This window comes from Pseudorca crassidens, chromosome 13, assembly GCF_039906515.1.
Source record: "Pseudorca crassidens isolate mPseCra1 chromosome 13, mPseCra1.hap1, whole genome shotgun sequence".
In the NCBI taxonomy this organism is placed as follows: domain Eukaryota; kingdom Metazoa; phylum Chordata; class Mammalia; order Artiodactyla; family Delphinidae; genus Pseudorca; species Pseudorca crassidens.
The window spans coordinates 38,609,149-38,627,808 of record NC_090308.1 but is presented as its reverse complement, the minus strand read 5'-3'; the positions used below and the strand labels follow the sequence as shown (position 1 = coordinate 38,627,808).

Genomic DNA, 18,660 nt, shown 5'->3' with positions numbered 1-18,660 from the left:
GGGATAAAATTAATACTTACCTAATAGGGTTGTTGTAAGGAATAAATGAGTTAGAACATGTAAATCCTTAGAACAGTACCTGAAATCGTGTAAGTGCTCAATAAGCGTTAGCTGTTGTTAATAAATCCCCTTACATTATTTTGATTCCCGGCATACACCCTAGGCTCAGTACTTGAGATATTTTCCTTTGCAAGCTTTCTTTTCTTCACAACTGCTGACCTCATTTAATGGGTAGTTCCCTAGGTCCCAGACAAGTCAGCTGGCCATGTAATAAGACTGCAGTCAGGCCTGCTGTGATCTGGGTGGGACTTGCTCATCCTCTCAGGTCATGTTTATGCTAAACCTTTTCTCCAGAGGTGAGCTGGGCAACTATCCCATTTTACATTCTCCCCAGTGAGGTCTGCCAATGTTCTTAAAACTATCAACATTTTGATCTATGTGATTAATGAATGCTAAATCATACCAATTAGGCATTTCAATTTTACCCCTTAACAGGATCTTCAATTGTAAGATTTTACTTTAATTAAATGTAAAATGAAAGAGAGAAGGAAGAAAGAAAGGGAGGGGAGGGAAGAGGAGAGGAGAGGAGGGAAGGGAAATTGAAAGAAGAGATTCCGACTGCATGTAATTAACAACATAGAGAAATACTTTTCGGCAACCCTATCCAAAATTTCAGCATGAGTAAATTTTGTGTCCCACTCTTACCTACAGCTCTTATGACTCCTGTCCCTGTTTGAATAATTACTCCCATTCCCTCAGAATCATGTCCTTTGAAACTCAATCCTATAAACAAGTCAATATTAAGGATTAATGGATAATAACATAACAATGTGTCATCGTTTCCAGATACCTTATTGAGACTTCTAAATGGCTCCTAAATTAGATATAATCAATTCACCAGGATTCTCTAAAAGTAGATTCCTCCAGTGCTAAAAGTTTTAGTCACCATGGCCATTGAATATGGGAGAAATTCTGGAGGAATAGACTTTTAGGAATCTACCAAACCACATTAACTATCTGACTCATTTATAGGTGAGATTGGCTCTGAAAGTACCCTCAATCCCACCCACTACCTGTTTCAAGTTATAATCATGGGTGGGAGAGGAATGAACTTAATTTGAGGACTAAGAACGTATACTCTTCTTATTAATGACCAATTTATTTATTTTAAAATATTTACAAAGCATTAGAATGTATCAGGCAAACATTAACCTGCTTAGTTACAAATCATTATTTGATTTTTGTTTCACTCTGTATTTAACTATACCTTTTTCCATTCTCACAGCTGACACTTGCTCCTGTCCCATCTCCTGGTCCTTCCCCGCTTCTTCAAAACTGACAGACAATAAAGGTATGAGGATGGATCATGTCCATCACCCAGCAGAAGAGTTTGGCAAGAGGTAGGCCAATAGCAGTAAACTGGGAAAAAACTGACGATTCAGAGAAGTTATGACACTGTCATCCAGAATGAACCAAATGTTCCAACATAAAGGTACTTTCTCTGGAGTTATTTCTGCTAAAACACTGAAGGATTGTATATTCTGCTTCTATGGGGGAAGAAGCTGCTTGCTGAAAAAATTCGTGTATATGTTTTGTGATGTGTCTCTACATGTATGGGGACGATGATGTGACACAGGTTCTGTGATCTTGAGTGATACATTATCACAGTATATGGCCGTGAATAAGGAATACTAAAAATTAATCCTTATTAAAATTGTCAGAAGGTTGAAAACCACATACAGAATTAATCAAATGCTGTTTATTCAGAGCTAACTCTAGTAAAAAGTCAGCTACTATCTGTTTAGTTCTGGTAGACTGGAAGGGGCTTGAAAGGAGAGTAAATTTTATAGAGCAAAAGAAGAATATTTTAAGAAAGTCTTTGATTGGTCAGTGTTCTGTTAAGGTGGGATTTTCTAGTGGGTGGGATTCGGGGAAATAAGATGAGGAGACTTTCCGATTGGCTTTTGGCAGCTTTAGATTGGTTCTCTATACTGGCACATTGCTTAAAGATTTCCAGGTAGGTTAGGGCCATATGGGTTTTCCTGTTTCAATAAAAGACTATCCGGTCCTCTGCTTTAGGGTTCAAGCAATTCACAAAGGTAAATTATTTTTCCAATAATTCACTTTTAATGACTTTTTAATTTACTTTTATTGCCTCATACACCACATACTGTATAAGCTTTATATATAAAAAATAGTGATTATTTCCATTGTTCAGAAACTCCTTACTCAAGCACTATATAAAAGTTTGTGAATAAAGTGCTAAAAATAGTACAATAAAAAATAATGCAATAAAAAATTTTTGAAAAAAAATAAAATAATAATTTTTGGTTTAATTATATTATAAATTAATAAGACCACTAAAATGTTATGACAAACAGGTATAGTTCATTATTTTCACTCTAACTGCATGACATTTGAAAAATAACAATAATCCCAGGATGTGTATCTCTAATCTGATGACCTCCATTCCTTACCAAGTCCTCAATTTGTTGTTTCTTTGCTCTTTGGAGACAAAGTTCCCTAGGGTGGTTGTTTGTCTGTTTGTTTATTTTTCTTTTTAATTTATCAACAAAGAACAGCTTTTTTTTTTTTTTTTTGCTCTTGTTGAAATGGTATTTTAATATTTTTTTTAAATTATTGTTCCTTCCCACATATCAAGATGACCATAACCCTCCCTGCCAATTGTTAGGAAGACTGCTGCAATTTCCCTTTCCTTTCTTTAGTTGCATCAAATACTCTAATCATCTTATTCGGCATTTTGGTCAGGGATGTCTTCTCTATGCCCTTCAGCTATGTCTCTTCCCACAACCACTCTAAACCTTTTAACTTTTTACAGATGTAAATGCTGAATCATTCCTGCCTTTCATCATAAGTCCATTCCTCCTAGACTCTTCAATTATCCCCAGACTCCTACTTTGAACATTTCCCAACTGGATTGCACAAAGTAGTAAAGTTGGTCCAGATTTGCTTTTTAATACTAACAAAGACACTTGCTTAATGAGTTTCTACTCCAGATGAGGCCTTTTGCTAAGTACCTTCCATACATCTTCCAATAATTCTATAAAGTAGGAATTTACAAATAAGAAAACTGAGACTCTGTGAGTCCAGGAACTAGAAACTCATTTCATCACACAGATAGTAACTGGGAACCAGTACATGACCAATCTGATCCTAAAGTCTGTGTCCTGCCTTAAACCTTCATCAAGTGATTCCTGACAACAGTCTGCACCAGAATTACCTGAAATACCTGATAAAATTTAGGCTTCTAGGCCCAGCCCAGATCTTTTGAGTTAGTATCTCTGAGGAAAAGAACCAGCAATATACATTTTTAACAAGGCTCCAAAATGATTCTTAGGCACACTGAAGTTTGAAAGTCACTAAACTGCAAGGCACATATTTTGTGTGTTGTTCTCCGTGTCTCATCACCAAGCACAGTATCTGGCTAATAGAGAGTAAGTGCAGATGAGCCTAAATCAACAAGCCTACCACAAGAAAAGGCTGTTGGTATTGATTCTGTGTCTTTGGCTCTCTAGGAAAAGGTTCTATAAAAACACTAGGAGAGGGCTTCCCTGGTGGCGCAGTGGTTGAAAGTCCACCTGCCAATGCAGGGAACACAGGTTCGTGCCCCGGTCCGGGAAGATCCCACATGCCGCAGAGCGGCTGGGCCCGTGAGCCATGGCCGCTGGGCCTGCGCGTCTGGAGCCTGTGCTCCGCAACGGAAGAGGCCACAACAGTGAGAGGTCCACATACCGCAAAAAAAAAAAAAAAGGAAATCTCTTCTAAATATAATCTCTTATCCCTTCTGAGTAAATCAGGAACTAAGAAAAAAAAATTTAATCCGTTAGCTGCTCCCTGCTGTCTACAGGATAAAGTCCAAATTCTTTCATTCTCCATTTAAGACCCTGCACCTTGTTTTCTTTTACTTTCTTACATATCTTTTCACCATGTAGAAAAGCCTCACTCATCCAACTCTCCATTCTGCTCATATTCAGATCTGGATCATCCTTCAATAGAAGATTGTGGCAATGGACTGAGTGTAAGCTGATAGAATAAATGGCAGGAATAAAGCAGAACAGACAGTCAAAGTCATTTTGAAGGTAGAAACCACTTAAGTTTCTTTCTTGGGAAGTCCTAAGTCATAGAGACAAAGAATATCAAGGGAGAGGAGAAGGAAACCTGAAAAATGATAATAATACTGTCTTGTACTATTTTTTGAATGTTTCAGTTTTATGTATACTGTAATCTCCTTAAAGGGAGAACATTTTTTTTGCATTTTTTCCTTTATATACTCATGTTTTTCATAGCAGTAGGCAATAAATATTTGTTGAATTAATGAACATCAATTTTTCCTTGATTGCCATTTTATTACTATCTCCTTTTGTTTAAAAATGTCTGTGAATGTTCACATTTATAATAAAACATTTTACTTATGACAACTTGAATGGCAAAAATGGAGACATCTGACAATATCAAGTGTTAGAGAAGATAAGGGTTAACTGTAACACTTACATGAGGACTAGGGTAAGTTGAAACAATCACTGTGGAAAACAGTGTGGCGTTACTTTGTAAAGGCAGAACATGTGCATAGCCCATAACCTAGAATTTCCACTTCTAAAGAAATTTTTACACGTACACTAGAGAAACTCTTGCACACGTGCTCCAAAAAGCTCACAGTAGCAATGTTTATAGTAATAAAGTAAAATTAGAAAAACCCAATGGTCATCTAAAAGAAAATAGATAAATAAATTGTAGTGTGCTCCCACATGGAATAATAAAATAGTATAGATGGAAACACTACAATTTGTAACAACATAGATGGCCTCTTACATACATAATTAAATGAAAAAAGCACGAAACTGAAGGCTATTTCCAGTATGACACAAATGTTATAGCTCAAAACAAGCAAAAATAATATTATATCATCTAGGCTTACATACACATATTTTTTTTAATTTAAGACAAGAGAATGATAAATCTCTGTGTTGATTCTCAGAGTGAAGAGAAGAGAGGAAGCAAGCATCCAGTTTAGATATAAAACATTGGTAGCATTTTTTAATTCAATGCAGAGTTCTTTGTTGTCCATTATATAATTATATGTTAGAATTCACATATAAGTTACATATATTCTTGTTACGTAGCAAGTAGCATATTTTTTAACTGATAATAAGTGTTCAAAAATGGCAGCCTTAAAAATTTTTCTTTTTAGAAAAAAATCTTGTTTTAGTTAGATGTAAACATGATTTGTAGATCCTACCCTAGAGAAATGGCAATGTAATAACAACTAATAGCAACATCTGACAGTGGGAGACTTAGGATTATAATGAATTTACTGGATTCATTACTTGTTTTTACTTCATTAACTTTTCTGCTCCATCAAAGTACTCTAAACAATAAACTTAGTTTGTCCAACATATGGGAAGAATTAGACAGAAAATCTTTTATTTCACATTGTTATGCCCAGAACAATCTCTTTGTTTAACCAGAACACTGGCTTTGTCTTCAAATCCACCAGGGACAAGTAGGAGGGGAAAAGTTATGACAAACATCAATTCAAGTGTTTTTGTTTGGTTTTTTTATGTATTTTTGCAGCAACTTTGTCACAAAGAGCATTTCCAGAACTTTGCGTAGTCTGATTGTGGTACAAAACCTTTACACTTTGATTTAATACGAAGGTTATTAGAAACTACAATGTACTTTGAAAATCTTGAGCCTGTAATTTCCCATTTCCTACAAAGAGATTTTGTCACTATTCCCCCCATCACCATAGATATTCTAGCATATTACCGTCATATGTGCCAGTCTTTTCTGAATGCATGTCTGCCTTAGGAAATCGTTCTAGTCCAGAGGTAATGTTTGCACTATAAGGTCACATCAAAAATAAAGCATGTCCTTGAATAACAACACAACACTTCTAGTGGAAGTGATCCTTATATCTATGAATTTTAAATATCCACTTTTTTTATTAACATCTTTATTGGAGTATAATTGCTTTACAATGTTGTGTTAGTTTCTGATGTATAAAAAAGTGAATCAGCTATATGTATACATATATCCCCATATCCCCTCCCTCTTGTGCCTCCCTCCCACCCTCCCTATCCCAACCGTCTAGGTGGTCACAAAGCACTGAGCTGATCTCCCTGTGAGATGCAGCTGCTTCCCACTAGCTATGTATTTTACATTTGGTAGTGTATATATGTCAGTGCCACTCTCACTCCATCCCAGCTTACCCTTACCCTCATGTTGAGCTGCATGAGCTGCTTGTATATTTTGGAGATTAATCTTTTGTTGGTAGCTTCATTTGCAAACCTTTTCTCCCATTCTGAGGGTTGTCTTTTCGTCTTGTTTATGGTTTCCTTTGCTGTGCAAAAGCTTTTAAGTTTCATTAGATCCCATTTGTTTATTTTTGGCTTTATTTCCATTTCTCTAGGAGGTGGGTCAAAAAGGATCTTGCTGTGATTGATGTCATAGAGTGTTCTGCCTATGTTTTCCTCTAAGAGTTTTAAAGTGTCTGGCCTTACATTTAGCTCTTTAACCCATTTTGAGTTCATTTTTGTGTATGGTGTTAGGGAGTGTTCTAATTTCGTTCCGCAGCACTTATTGAAGAGGCTGTCTTTTCTCCACTGTAAATTCTTCCCTCCTTTATCAAAGAAAAAGTGACCATACATGCATGGGTTTATCTCTGGGCTTTCTACCCTGTTCCATTGATCTATTTTTCTATTTTTGTGCCAGTACATACTGTCTGATTATTATAGTTTTGTAGTATAGTCTGAAGTCAGGGAGCCTGATACCTCCAGCTCCGTTTTTCTTTCTCAAGATTGCTTTGGCTATTCGGGGTCTTTTGTGTTTCCAAACAAATTGTGAAATTTTTTGTTCTGGTTCTCTGAAAAATGCCATTGGTAGTTTGATAGGGATTACACTGAATCTGTAGATTGCTTTGGGTACTATAATCATTTTAACAATGTTGATTCTTCCAATCCAAGAACATGTTATGTCTCTCCATCTGTTTGTATCATCTTTAATTTCTTCAGTGCTTATAGTTTTCTGCATACAGGTCTTTTGTCTCCTTAGATAGGTTTATTCCTAGGTATTTTATTCTTTTTGTTGCAATGGTAAATAGGAGTGTTTTCTTAATTTCCCTTTCAGATTTTTCATCATTAGTGTATAGGAATGCAAGAGATTTCTGTGCATTAATTTTGTATCCTGCTACTTTACCAAATTCATTGATTAGCTCTGTATTTTTCTGGTAGCATCTTTAGGATTCTCTATGTATAATATCATGTCATCTGCAAACAGTGACAGCTTTATTTCCTCTTTTCCGATTTGGATTGCTTTTATTTCTTTTTCTTCTCTGATTGCCGTGGCTGAAACTTCCAAAACTATGTTGAATAATAGTGTTGAGAGTGGGCAACCTTGTTGTTTACCAAAGGTTGGGCAACCTTATTCCTGATTTTAGAAGAAATGGTTTCAGTTTTTCACCATTGAGAATGATGTTGGCTGTGGGTTTGTCATATATGGCCTTTATTATGTTGAGGCAGTTTCCCTCTATGCCGACTTTCTGGAGAGTTTATATCATAAATGGGTGTTGAATTCTGTTGAAAGCTTTTTCTGTATCTCTTGAGATTATTATATGGTTTTTATCCTTCAGTTTGTTAATATGGTGTATCACATGGATTGATTTGCGTATATTAAAGAATACTTGCATTCCTGGGATAAATTCCACTTGATCATGGTGTATGATCCTTTTAATGTGCTGTTGGTTTCTGTTTGCTAGTATTTTGTTGAGGATTTTTTCATCTATGTTCATCAGTGATATTGGCCTGTAGTTTTCTTTCTTTGTGACATCTTTGTCAGGTTTTGGTATCAGGGTGATGGTGGCCTCGTAAAATGAGTTTAAGGGTGTTCCTCCCTCTACTATATTTTGGAAGAGTTTGAGAAGATTAGGTGTTATCTCCTCTCTAAATGTTTGATAGAATTCGCCTGTGAAGCCATCTGGTGCTGGGCTTTTCTTTGTTGGAAGATTTTTAATCACAGTCTCAATTTCTGTGCTTGTGATTGGTCTGTTCATATTTTCTATTTCCTGGTTCAGTCTCGGAAGGTTCTGCTTTTCTAAGAATGTGTCCATTTCTTCCAGGTCACCCATTTTATTGGCATATAGTTGCTTGTAGTAATCTCTCATGATCCTTTGAATTTCTGCAGTGTCAGTTGTTACTTCTCCTTTTTCATTTCTAATTCTGTTGATTTGAGTCTTCTCCCTTTTTTCTTGATGAGTCTGGCTAATGGTTTATCAATTTTGTTTATCTTCTCAAAGAACCAGCTTTTAGTTTTATTGATCTTTGCTATTGTTTCCTTCATTTCTTTTTCATTTATTTCTGATCTGATCTTTATGATTTCTTTGCTTCTGCTAACTTTGGGGTTTTTTTGTTCTTCTTTCTCTAATTGCTTTAGGTGTAAGGTTAGGTTGTTTATTTGAGATTTTTCTTGTTTCATGAGGTAATATTGTATTGCTATAAACTTTTCTCTTAGAACTGCTTTTGCTGCATCCCATAGGTTTTGGGTGGTTGTGTTTTCATTGTCATTTTTTTCTAGGTATTTGTTAATTCCCTCTTTGATTTCTTCAGGGATCTCTGGGTTATTTAGTAGTGTATTGTTTAGCCTCCATGTGTTCGTATTTTTTAGTTTTTTCCTGTAATTGATATCTATTCACATAGCATGGTGGTCGGAAAAGATATTTGATACGATTTCAGTCTTCGTAAATTTACCGAGGCTTGATTTGTGACCCAAGATATGATCTATCCTGGAGAATGTTCCATGAGCACTTGAGAAGAAAGTGTATTCTGTTGTTTTTGGATGGAATGTTCTATAAATATCAATTAAGTCCATCTTGTTTAATGTGTTATTTAAAGCTTCTGTTTCCTTATTTATTTTCATTTTGGATGATCTGTCTATTGATTAAAGTGGGGGTGTTAAAGTCCCCTACTATGATAGTGTTTCTGTTGATTTCCTCCTTTATGGCTGTTAGCATTTGTCTTATGTATTGAGGTTGGGTGCATTTACAATTGTTAGATGCATTCCTATGTTGGGTGCATTTACAATTGTTATATCTGCTTCTTGGATTGATCGTTTGATCATTATGTAGTGTACTTCTTTATCTCTTGTAATTGTCTTTCTTTTAAAGTCTATTTTGTCTGATATGAGAATTGCTACTCTAGCTTTCTTTTGATTTCCATTTGCATGGAATATCTTTTTCCATCCCATCATTTCAGTCTGTATGTGTCCCTAAGTCTGAAGTGGGTGTCTTGTAGACAGCATATATACAGGTCTTGTTTTTGTATCCATTCAGCCAGTCTATGTCTTTTGGTTGCAACATTTAATCCATTCACTTTTCAGGTAATTATCGATATGTATGTTCCTATGACCATTTTCTTAATTGTTTTGGCGGGTTTTTTGTAGGTCCTTTTCTTCCCTTGTGTTTCCCACTTAGAGAAGTTCCTTTAGCATTTGTTGTAGAGCTGGTTTGGTGGTGCTGAATTCTCTTAGCTTTTGCTTGTCTGTAAAGGTTTTAAGTTCTCCGTTGAATCTGAATGAGATCCTTGCTGGGTAGAATAATCTTGGTTGTAGGTTCTTCCCTTTCATCACTTTAAATATGTCCTGCCACTCGCTTCTGGCTTGCAGAGTTTCTTCTGAAAGATAAACTGATAACCTTATGGGGATTCCCTTGTATGTGATTTGTTGCTTTTCCCTTGCTGCTTTTAATATTTTTCTTTGTATTTAATTTTTGATAGTTTGATTAATATGTGTCTTGGCGTGTTTCTACTTGGATTTATCCTGTATGGGATTCTCTGTGTTTCTTGGACTTAATTGGTTATTTCCTTTCCCATGTTAGGGAAGTTTTCAACTATAATCTCTTCCAATATTTTCTCAGTCCCTCTCTTTTTCCCTTCTTCTTCTGGGACCCCTATAATTCGAATGTTGGTGCATTTAATGTTGTCCCAGAGATCTGTGAGACTGTCCTCAATTCTTTTCATTCTTTTTTCTTTATGCTGCTCTGTGACAGTTATTTCCACTATTTTATCTTCCAGGTCACCCTCTGTTCTTCTGCCTCCGTAATTCTGCTATTGATTCCCTCTAGAGAATTTTAATTTCATTTCTTGCGCTGTTCATCATTGTTTGTTTGCTCTTTAGTTCTTCTAGGTCCTTGTTAAACATTTCTAGTATTTTCTCCATTCTATTTCCAACATTTTGGATCATCTTTTCTATCATTATTCTGAATTGTTTTTCAGGTACACTGCCTATTTCCTCTTCATTTGTTTGGTCTGTGGGGTTTTACCTTACTCTTTCATCTGCTGCATATTTCTCTGTCTTCTCATTTTGTTTAACTTACTGTGTTTGGGGTCTCCTTTTTGCAGCCTGCAGATTCATAGTTCCCATTGTTTTGGGTGTCTGCCGCACATGGGTGAGGTTGGTTCAGGGCTTGTGTAGGCTTCCTGGTGGAAGGGACTGGTGCCTGTGTTCTGGTGGGTGGGACTGGATCCTGTCTTTTTGGTGGGCAGGGCCACATCCGGTGGTGTGTTTTGGGGTGTCTGTGAACTTAATATTATTTTAGGCAGCCTCTCTGCTAATGGGTGGGGTTGTGTTGCTGTCTTGCTAGTTGTTTGTCATGGGCCATCCAGCATTGGAGCTTACTGGCCGTTGGGTGGAGCTGGGTCTTAGTGTTGACATGGAGATCTCTGAGAGAGCTCTCACCAATTGATATTACGTGGGGCCAGGAGGTCTCTGGGGTCAACTGTCCTGGACTCAGCTCTCCCACTTCAGAGGCTCAGGCCTGACACCCAGCTGGAGCACCAATACCCTGTCAGCCACATGGATCAGAAGAAAAAGAAGAAAAATAAATAAATAGGGCTTCCCTGGTGGCACAGTGGTTGAGAGTCCACCTGCTGATGCAGGGGACATGGATTGGTGCCCCAGTCCAGGAGGATCCCACATGCCGTGGAGCGGCTGGGCCCGTGAGCCATGGCCACTGAGCCTGTGCGTCTGGAGCCTGTGCTCCGCAACAGGAGAGGCCACAACAGTGAGAGGCCCACGTACGGCCAAAAAAAAAAAAAAAAAACATAAAAAAAGTAAAAAATAATAAAATTTAAAAGTAGTAAAATAAAATAAAATTTTTTAATTAAAAAAAAAAAGAAGAGAACCAAACCAATAAATAAATCCACCAATGATAACAAGCACTAAAAACTAAACTAAGATAAACATAAAAATCAGGGATAAATCAGTCACAGACAGCAAATCCCAAGTCTACAGTTGCTCCAAAGTCCACCACCTCAATTTTGGGAATATTCATTGTCTATTCAGGTATTCCACAGATGCAAGATTCATCAAATTGATTGTGGGGATTTAATCCCCTGCTCCTGAGGTTACACGGAGAAATTTCCCTTTCTCTTCTTTGTTCGCACAGCTCTTGGGGTTCAGCTTTGGTTTTGGCCCCGCCTCTGCATGTAGGTTGCCCTCAGGCATCTTTTCCCTGCCCGGAGAGGAGGGGGTTAGAGCAGCGGCTGATTAGGACTATCTTGTTCTCTCAGGCTGGGGTGGCGGAGCGGTACGGCAGTGATAACTGGAATTCGGGGTGAACCTGCTGCGGCAGAGGTCAGCATGACATTGCAACAGCATAAGGCATGCCATGTGTTCCCCCCAGGGAAATTGTCCCTGGATCTTGGGACCCTGGCAGTGGCACGCTGTACAGGCTCCTGGGGTTGGGGGGTTGGGAGTGACCTGTGCTTGCACACAGGCTTCTGGTGGCTGCAGTAGCAACCTTAGCATTTCATGCCTGTCTCTGGGGTCCGTGCTGATAGCCACGGCTCGCACCCGTCTCTGGAGCTCATTTAGGCAGTGCTTTGAATCCCCTCTCCTCGAGCACCCTGAAACAATGGTCTCTTGCCTCATAGGCAGGTCCAGAAGTTTTTCCGGACTCCCTCTCGGCTAGCTGCGGCGCACTAGCCCCTTCAGGCTGTGTTCACGCAGCCAACCCCAGTCTTCTCCCTGGGATCCGACCTCCGAAGCCCAAGCCTCAGCTCCCAGCCCCCACCCATCCCGGTGGGTGAGCAGACAAGCCTCTCGGGCTGGTGAGTGCTGGTCGGTACCAGTCCTCTGTGCGGGAATCTCCCCGCTTTGCCCTCCGCACCCCTGTTGCTGCGCTCTCCTCCGCGGCTCCGAAGCTTCCCCCCTCCGCCACCCGCAGTCTCCACCAATGAAGGGGCTTCCTAGTGTGTGGAAACTTTTCCTCCTTCACAGCTCCCTCCCAGAGGTGCTGGTGCTGTCCCTATTCTTTTGTCTCTGTTTATTCTTTTTTATTTTGCCCTACCAAGGTACGTGGGGAGTTTCTTGCATTTTGGGAGTTCTGAGGTATTCTGCCAGTGTTCAGTAGGTGTTCTGTAGGAGTTTTTCCACATGTAGATGTATTTTTAGTGTATTTGTGGAGAGGAAGGTGATCTCTACGTCTTACTCCTCTGCCATCTTGAATGTCCCCCTCCACTTCCCTATTACAAGTGTAAGTTTTTGTCCCCTTTCATGTTTTGAGGGATTATGTCTTAAATATTTTTTTATTCCTAAAAGCAAGAGATATGAGTGAATGATTAAACAAAAATTTTCAAGCAATACAAATCTAATGTAATTACTAGGAATTAGAATAAACGCAGAGATGCTTCATTTGCATGTCTAAATTTTTTACTTATTCACTGTAGGAGAGAAATCAATAAGAGGACTACATAGAAATTTAGTAACCAGGGGTTAAATAGAAATTTCTGAATTTCCTAAATTTCTTGAAGAGTCCTATTCCTTCCCATTCCTTATGCACTATACCCTCTCCCTTTGGCTCATTCAAATTTACAGATGCAAACTAAAGAGACATTAACCCCATAAAAGTTAACAAATGTCAAGTCAATAAATATTTCCTGAATAGTATGGTAGATTAAAAATAAAAATCTGCAACCCACACCCTAACATGCTTGAGAATCAGAAGTTTCTTTAAGGCATCTTCCATGTTATGAACACTCTTTTACCCAGCATCTCTGACCAATGGTCACACAGCCTCCAGTGATGGGAAAAGCAACACCATCAAGGGAGGCCCATTCCATCAGTGACAGCCTTGTTAGAAAATTCTTAGGTTAAACTGTAATTTATAGCTTTGCATTTTTCCTACTTTTGGTTTTGCTTTTAACCTATTATAATAACAAGTCTGTCTTCATGTTTACATAAATTTTTTAAACTAATGACTATTTAAAATGTCCCCATTTTCTCTTTTGTTCCACTATAACATTCCCCATAGGACACAGTTTTTAGCTTTTCTTCGAGTTTCCATTTTATTCTCCTGCATAGCATTTTGTCAGTGTAACTCTAAAAACATGGTACCCAGAGCAGATGTACTATTTTGGTGTAAATCATCTTATACTATAGACTCTAGACTTCTGTTACTACAACCAGACATAATGCTAGCTTTTATATAATTCAGTAATTATTCATTCAGCAAACATTTACCAAGTACCTAAGTACTACGTTTTAGGCTAGACTTTGGGGATTCAAAATCAAGTAGTCCCTGCACTCATATAGCTGTATTACACTATTAGCTCATGGGAAACTTATGATCAATTAGAACCCTAGTTCTTTTTCATTTGTGTTTCTACAAGCAGATCACCATCTCTGTCTACTGATATGTAAAGAAATTTTCCTCCACAGTGATGAAACTCACTGACTTTAATCACAGCATTCCCTTTAAGAATGATAATTTTTAATTCCAGTTCCCCATACTGTATATTCTATTCATCACCCCGTTAAACCCTTAAATCAAAGATTAGAAAAAAAAATCATTCTTTCATCTTATTAAATGGCTTTTATAAAATGAGTAGCTTGGAGTCAAGGACAAACACCTATCATGAGCCTTCGACCTCTCTGTTCTGCATAAATCACCATGCAACACACCTTGAGTACAGTGTTTTTAACCAGACCAGAATTTATCACTTCTGTCATTCACCCTGCATTTCATTGATTGATTTACAAATGAAAATTACACGAAGCATATCAAGTGCTTTACTCAAGTTATGTTGTGCACATATTTTCCTGATTTACCATACTAGCAACTCTATTACAGAAGGATATAAAATATGTTATGGCTTGTTTCCAATGAACTTATTTTGAAGCCTTGTGATGTCACAGTTCTCCAAAATTCTCCAAAAAAGTGCTCGCAGTTTTTTTGTTACTGCATTCTATACTTTTCCTAGAGATTGAGATTATGTTTTCAGGTCTTGTTCTCAAGACTTAGGAAACTACTGTTTTCTAAGTTTATGTGCTGACATATTTATTAAAGCATAAGCTTATACCAAAAATAATTTATAATAATACATATAGTTGAGAGTCACGTGGAAAACATTAAAACTCAATAAACATTAATAAGGTTATATAAGAATGGTACACCATTGTAAAGCAATTATACTCTAATAAAGATGTTAAAAAAAAAAGGATGGCATATTAAACTGAGACTGAAAAGGTACTTAAAATGGATAAGTTGAGCCAAAAAAAGAGTCTGACAGAACCAATATATTAGAAATAGATAGTAAAGTTAAATTTGCTCAGTGTGTCACTAAATAGAGCCGCATTCTAAATCTCTATACTAGACTTAAACATCTCTTTTCATCCTCTGGAAGTTTAACAATTAGCTGTCTACACTTTTCTGTCACTTTTCATCTCCCACCCCTCCCCAGCACCCACCCCCCCATAAGAAAATTGTAATACTTAAAGAAGCAGGTCAGTAATGCCAAATGAAGTCATGGACTTACGGTGGGAATAGAAATGTCTGAGAAGAGGATGTTTCTTCAAGTGAAAACTTAGTAGTAGCCCAATAACTGAAACACATACAACTGAAAGTTTCTCTGGTTAAAGGAACAGAGCCCCTCTTCTAGAACCTTGCCTCTCACACTTTTATATGCATATGAACCTCACCTGAGGATCTTGTTAAACTGCAGTTCCCAAATCAGTAGGTCTGTGGTGGGGTCCAAGATTCTGCTTTCTAACAAAGTCCAAGGTGATGCCCATGTTCTGATCCATGGACCAGACCTTGCAAAGCAGGACCCTGGGCCATCTTCACAGTATTCCAAAGATTCCCCCAAAGAATTATACTTCATGTGGCTCTAGAATTTCCACCTGTTTTCTCATAGCTCCACATCATCTCCCTCTATGGTAGGCACAATTATGCCCCCACCAATGATGTGTCCTAATACTTGGAACCTGTGAATATGTTAGGTTTACATGGCAAAGGGGAATTAAGTTTGCAGATGGAATTAATGTTGTTAATCAACTGACCTTTAAAATAGGGAGGATATCCAGGTAGATCCAATGTAAAATAGGGAGGTTATCCAGGTAGATCCACTGTAATTAATGTTGTTAATCAGCTGACCTTAAAATAGGGAGGTTAACTAGGTAGATCCAATGTAATTCAATGTAATCACAATGTAGTCCTTAAAGATGGAGAGTAAATCAGAGGAAGAGAGAGATGTGAGTCTTGAAGAATTGTCATAGAGATACAGTATTGCTGGCTTTGAAGATGGAGAAAGGGGGCCAGGAGCCAAGGAATGCGAACAGTCTCTAGAAGTTAAAAAAAGGCAAGGAAACTGATTTTTCCCTAGAGCTTCCAAAAAGGAACATAGCCCAGCTAATACCTTGATTTTAGTCCAGTGACTGGTGTCAGACTTCTACCCTACAGAACTGTAGATAATAAATTTGTGCTACCCTACAGAACTGTAGATAATAAATTTGTGCTACCCTACAGAACTGTAGATAATAAATTTGTGCTGTGTTAAGCCCCTAAATTTGTGGTTATTTGTTATAGCAGCAATAGAAAACTAATATACCTGCCTCATGACGTTTGTCACTGGATAACTAAAGAGCCAACTCTAATGGTCTAAAAATATCATAGCTCTTTTTTTTAAAAAAAGTAGAAAATATTGGGACTTCCCTGGTGGTAAGGTGGATAAGACTCTGCTCTCCCAGTGCAGGGGACCCAGGTTCAATCCCTGGTCAGGGAACTAGATCCCACATGCATGCCACAACTAAGAAACCCATGTACCACAACTAAGGAGCCCACCTGCTGCAACTAAGACCTGGTGCAACCAAATAAATAAATAGATAAATAAATAAATAAAAGAGGATTACTGTATATACAATGAGCAAGTGGATTAAAAGGAAAAGAAAAGAAAATATTTGAGTGACACTTTTTCCCTGAATTGCTACTTCATTTTAAGCTATGAGTTGTGTAGATGCTGCAGGGGTCTCTCTATAGACATCAGTGATTCCTGCATGTAACAATACAGTATACTTTATTGTACTAAGCATCTAAATTTTTTTTAAACTCAATTGTTTTGCTGGTTTTAGAACCAGATTTATTATTCAAACAAATTGCCTGGAGTCTGACTTTTAATATGACATTTCATTGTTTTTTAGTGTTCAAAGATGTGTCACCATTACTGTTTTTAAAAAAATACATGAAAACCCATAAAATGATTTTTGTCAGTATTTTTCTTCTTCATGGTATTTAAAAAGAATTTGCCACATTTACCACCAAATAAGTTTAAACATCAGCATAATAAATTTTCCATGATTCTAAATTAGTTAGAATTTTGGTTGAAAGGAACCAGTACAAGTATAGAAATTGAAAGTATCAGGAGTTAGACAGGCCTCTTATATGAACAATCTTTAATTTCCCAGAGATGAGGGGTAGGGGTGTCAGATGGTGGTTAGCATTTTTTAGCAATAAAGTATTTTTAATTAAGGTATGTACTTTTTTTTGACATAATACTATTACGCACTTAATAGACTACAGTATAGTGTAAATAACTCTTATATGCACTGGGAAACCAAAAAATTCATGTGACTTGGTTTACTGCGATACTCACTTTATTGCAGTGGTCTGGAACTGAACCCACAATATCTCTGAGGTATGCCTGTACATGCGTAAGGAGTCCTTGAGGTCACAAATTCTCTATAAATACATTTACTCCAATCTGACTGAATTTGAGGACATTATGTCACTGTTTTCCACCAGTTCTCTTGATCCCCAGTTTAAATATCCTGCTCCTCCTGTTAAATTACATTTAAAATTTAGCTACTGGCTAATATCTTACAATAAGCAATATTTTGACAAATGCCTGTATGTTACTGCCTCAAGCGCAAATTATTAGCTAAACAAACAATTGAATCAAATACAAAAGTCGAGAAACACATCAACTAAGTATTTGCTGAGTAATCTTGCCTGTGGTTGAACAAATACATATGCCAGCTGACACCTGTTTGATTCTGTCCTCCTAGATATAAATTGGTAGTTTTGACCTTATATTTTTCTGCTGCTATTAACTGTGATCAAAGCATCCTATGACAAATTGTACAGGGATCACTGTACAATTTAAAAGAAAGTCTGCTGAAAACTAGTTAGATCAAATCATGGGAGGAAAAGATTTATTTATTTTAAGCGTAAAATTAATAATGTTGAAAGGTTTCGTGTTTCTGAGTTTGTTATATCTGTAGTGAAAACAGTATGTTTAACACCATACCCTGAATTTTGTTACTTTCTATTATTTAATGTTGCTTTTTTTTTCTATAGGACAATACAACTAATGTTTTATCAGAAATTTACCATTAGTCTTTTTCAATCTGTAACTTCACTTTTTTCTTGTTAAATAACAAAATTTTAACTAGTTAAGTGTCATTTCCAATTTAATAATGAAAGCAACAAGAAAAACATAACTGATTCACTTAAAGATTTGGAGAGCAAAATTCTCTATTCCATGAAGGGAAGGGTGGGTAAGTGGCTATGTGTAGCTCAAACTGTGAAATACCTTCTCTAGTCAAATAAATGCTTATTTATACACAGCTGCAGAAAACTGAAGCATATGAAGAAAGAATCAGAAATACTCTCAACAAAAGTTTCTTTAATTTTTCATACAGGCCAAGCTCTTCATCTTTGAGAAATTGCTTGTATAGAGAAGTGTCCTAAATTCTTCCAACAGTGCAATTCTAGCTGCTCCAAGTAATACATCTCATCCTTGTACATGAGAAAGTGTTTAGTGAAACCAGATGGCCAACTGTTTTCCTGTACTGAAGCACTTGAAACTGGCAAGAATATATTTGAGGTCAAAAACCTTACAGATCCTAATGACATGAACAGACACTTGAAAACTCTGGTTCATCAATAATTAGATGATTTCAGTTATTCTCCACCCAACTCTTATTAATTCACAGTTTGTTATCTGAAAAATATTATTCTAACACACAGAGCTCAAATCTCCTCCATCCCCATCTTTGTGAAAGTCTATACAAGTCCTATACCATCATTTGAAGCACTAAGGAAATAATGGGGAATTAAAACTAGATTTAAACTCAGCATTTAATCAACTCACTTTTATTACTGGATATACTGAGGGTCACCCCTGAATATTCAACTCAGACAGATCCACTCATGCACCAGAACCCAGCTTGACCATAAAATCTATACGCAAAGACAAATGGATACTTTAGGCCAGTACTTCCCAAAGGAATTGCCTAGCGATCTTAGTAATATAAAGATTCTGACTCAGCACGTCTAGAACAGGCCCTGACAATATGCATTTCTAATAAGCTCCT

The 18,660-nt window shown here is 37.2% G+C and overlaps 1 long non-coding RNA gene across 5 annotated transcripts in view; it reads left to right on the top strand.

Moving 5' to 3' along the window:
* The window catches only part of LOC137204586 (uncharacterized), a 142,377-nt gene extending 138,031 nt beyond the window's left edge, over window positions 1–4,346 (top strand). For all 5 annotated transcript variants that reach the window (XR_010933735.1, XR_010933732.1, XR_010933733.1 and 2 more), the window contains one exon: window positions 1,286–4,346. This is a non-coding gene — a long non-coding RNA (uncharacterized lncRNA). The remainder of the gene's footprint in view (window positions 1–1,285) is intronic.
* The last annotated feature ends 14,314 nt before the right edge of the window (window positions 4,347–18,660 follow it).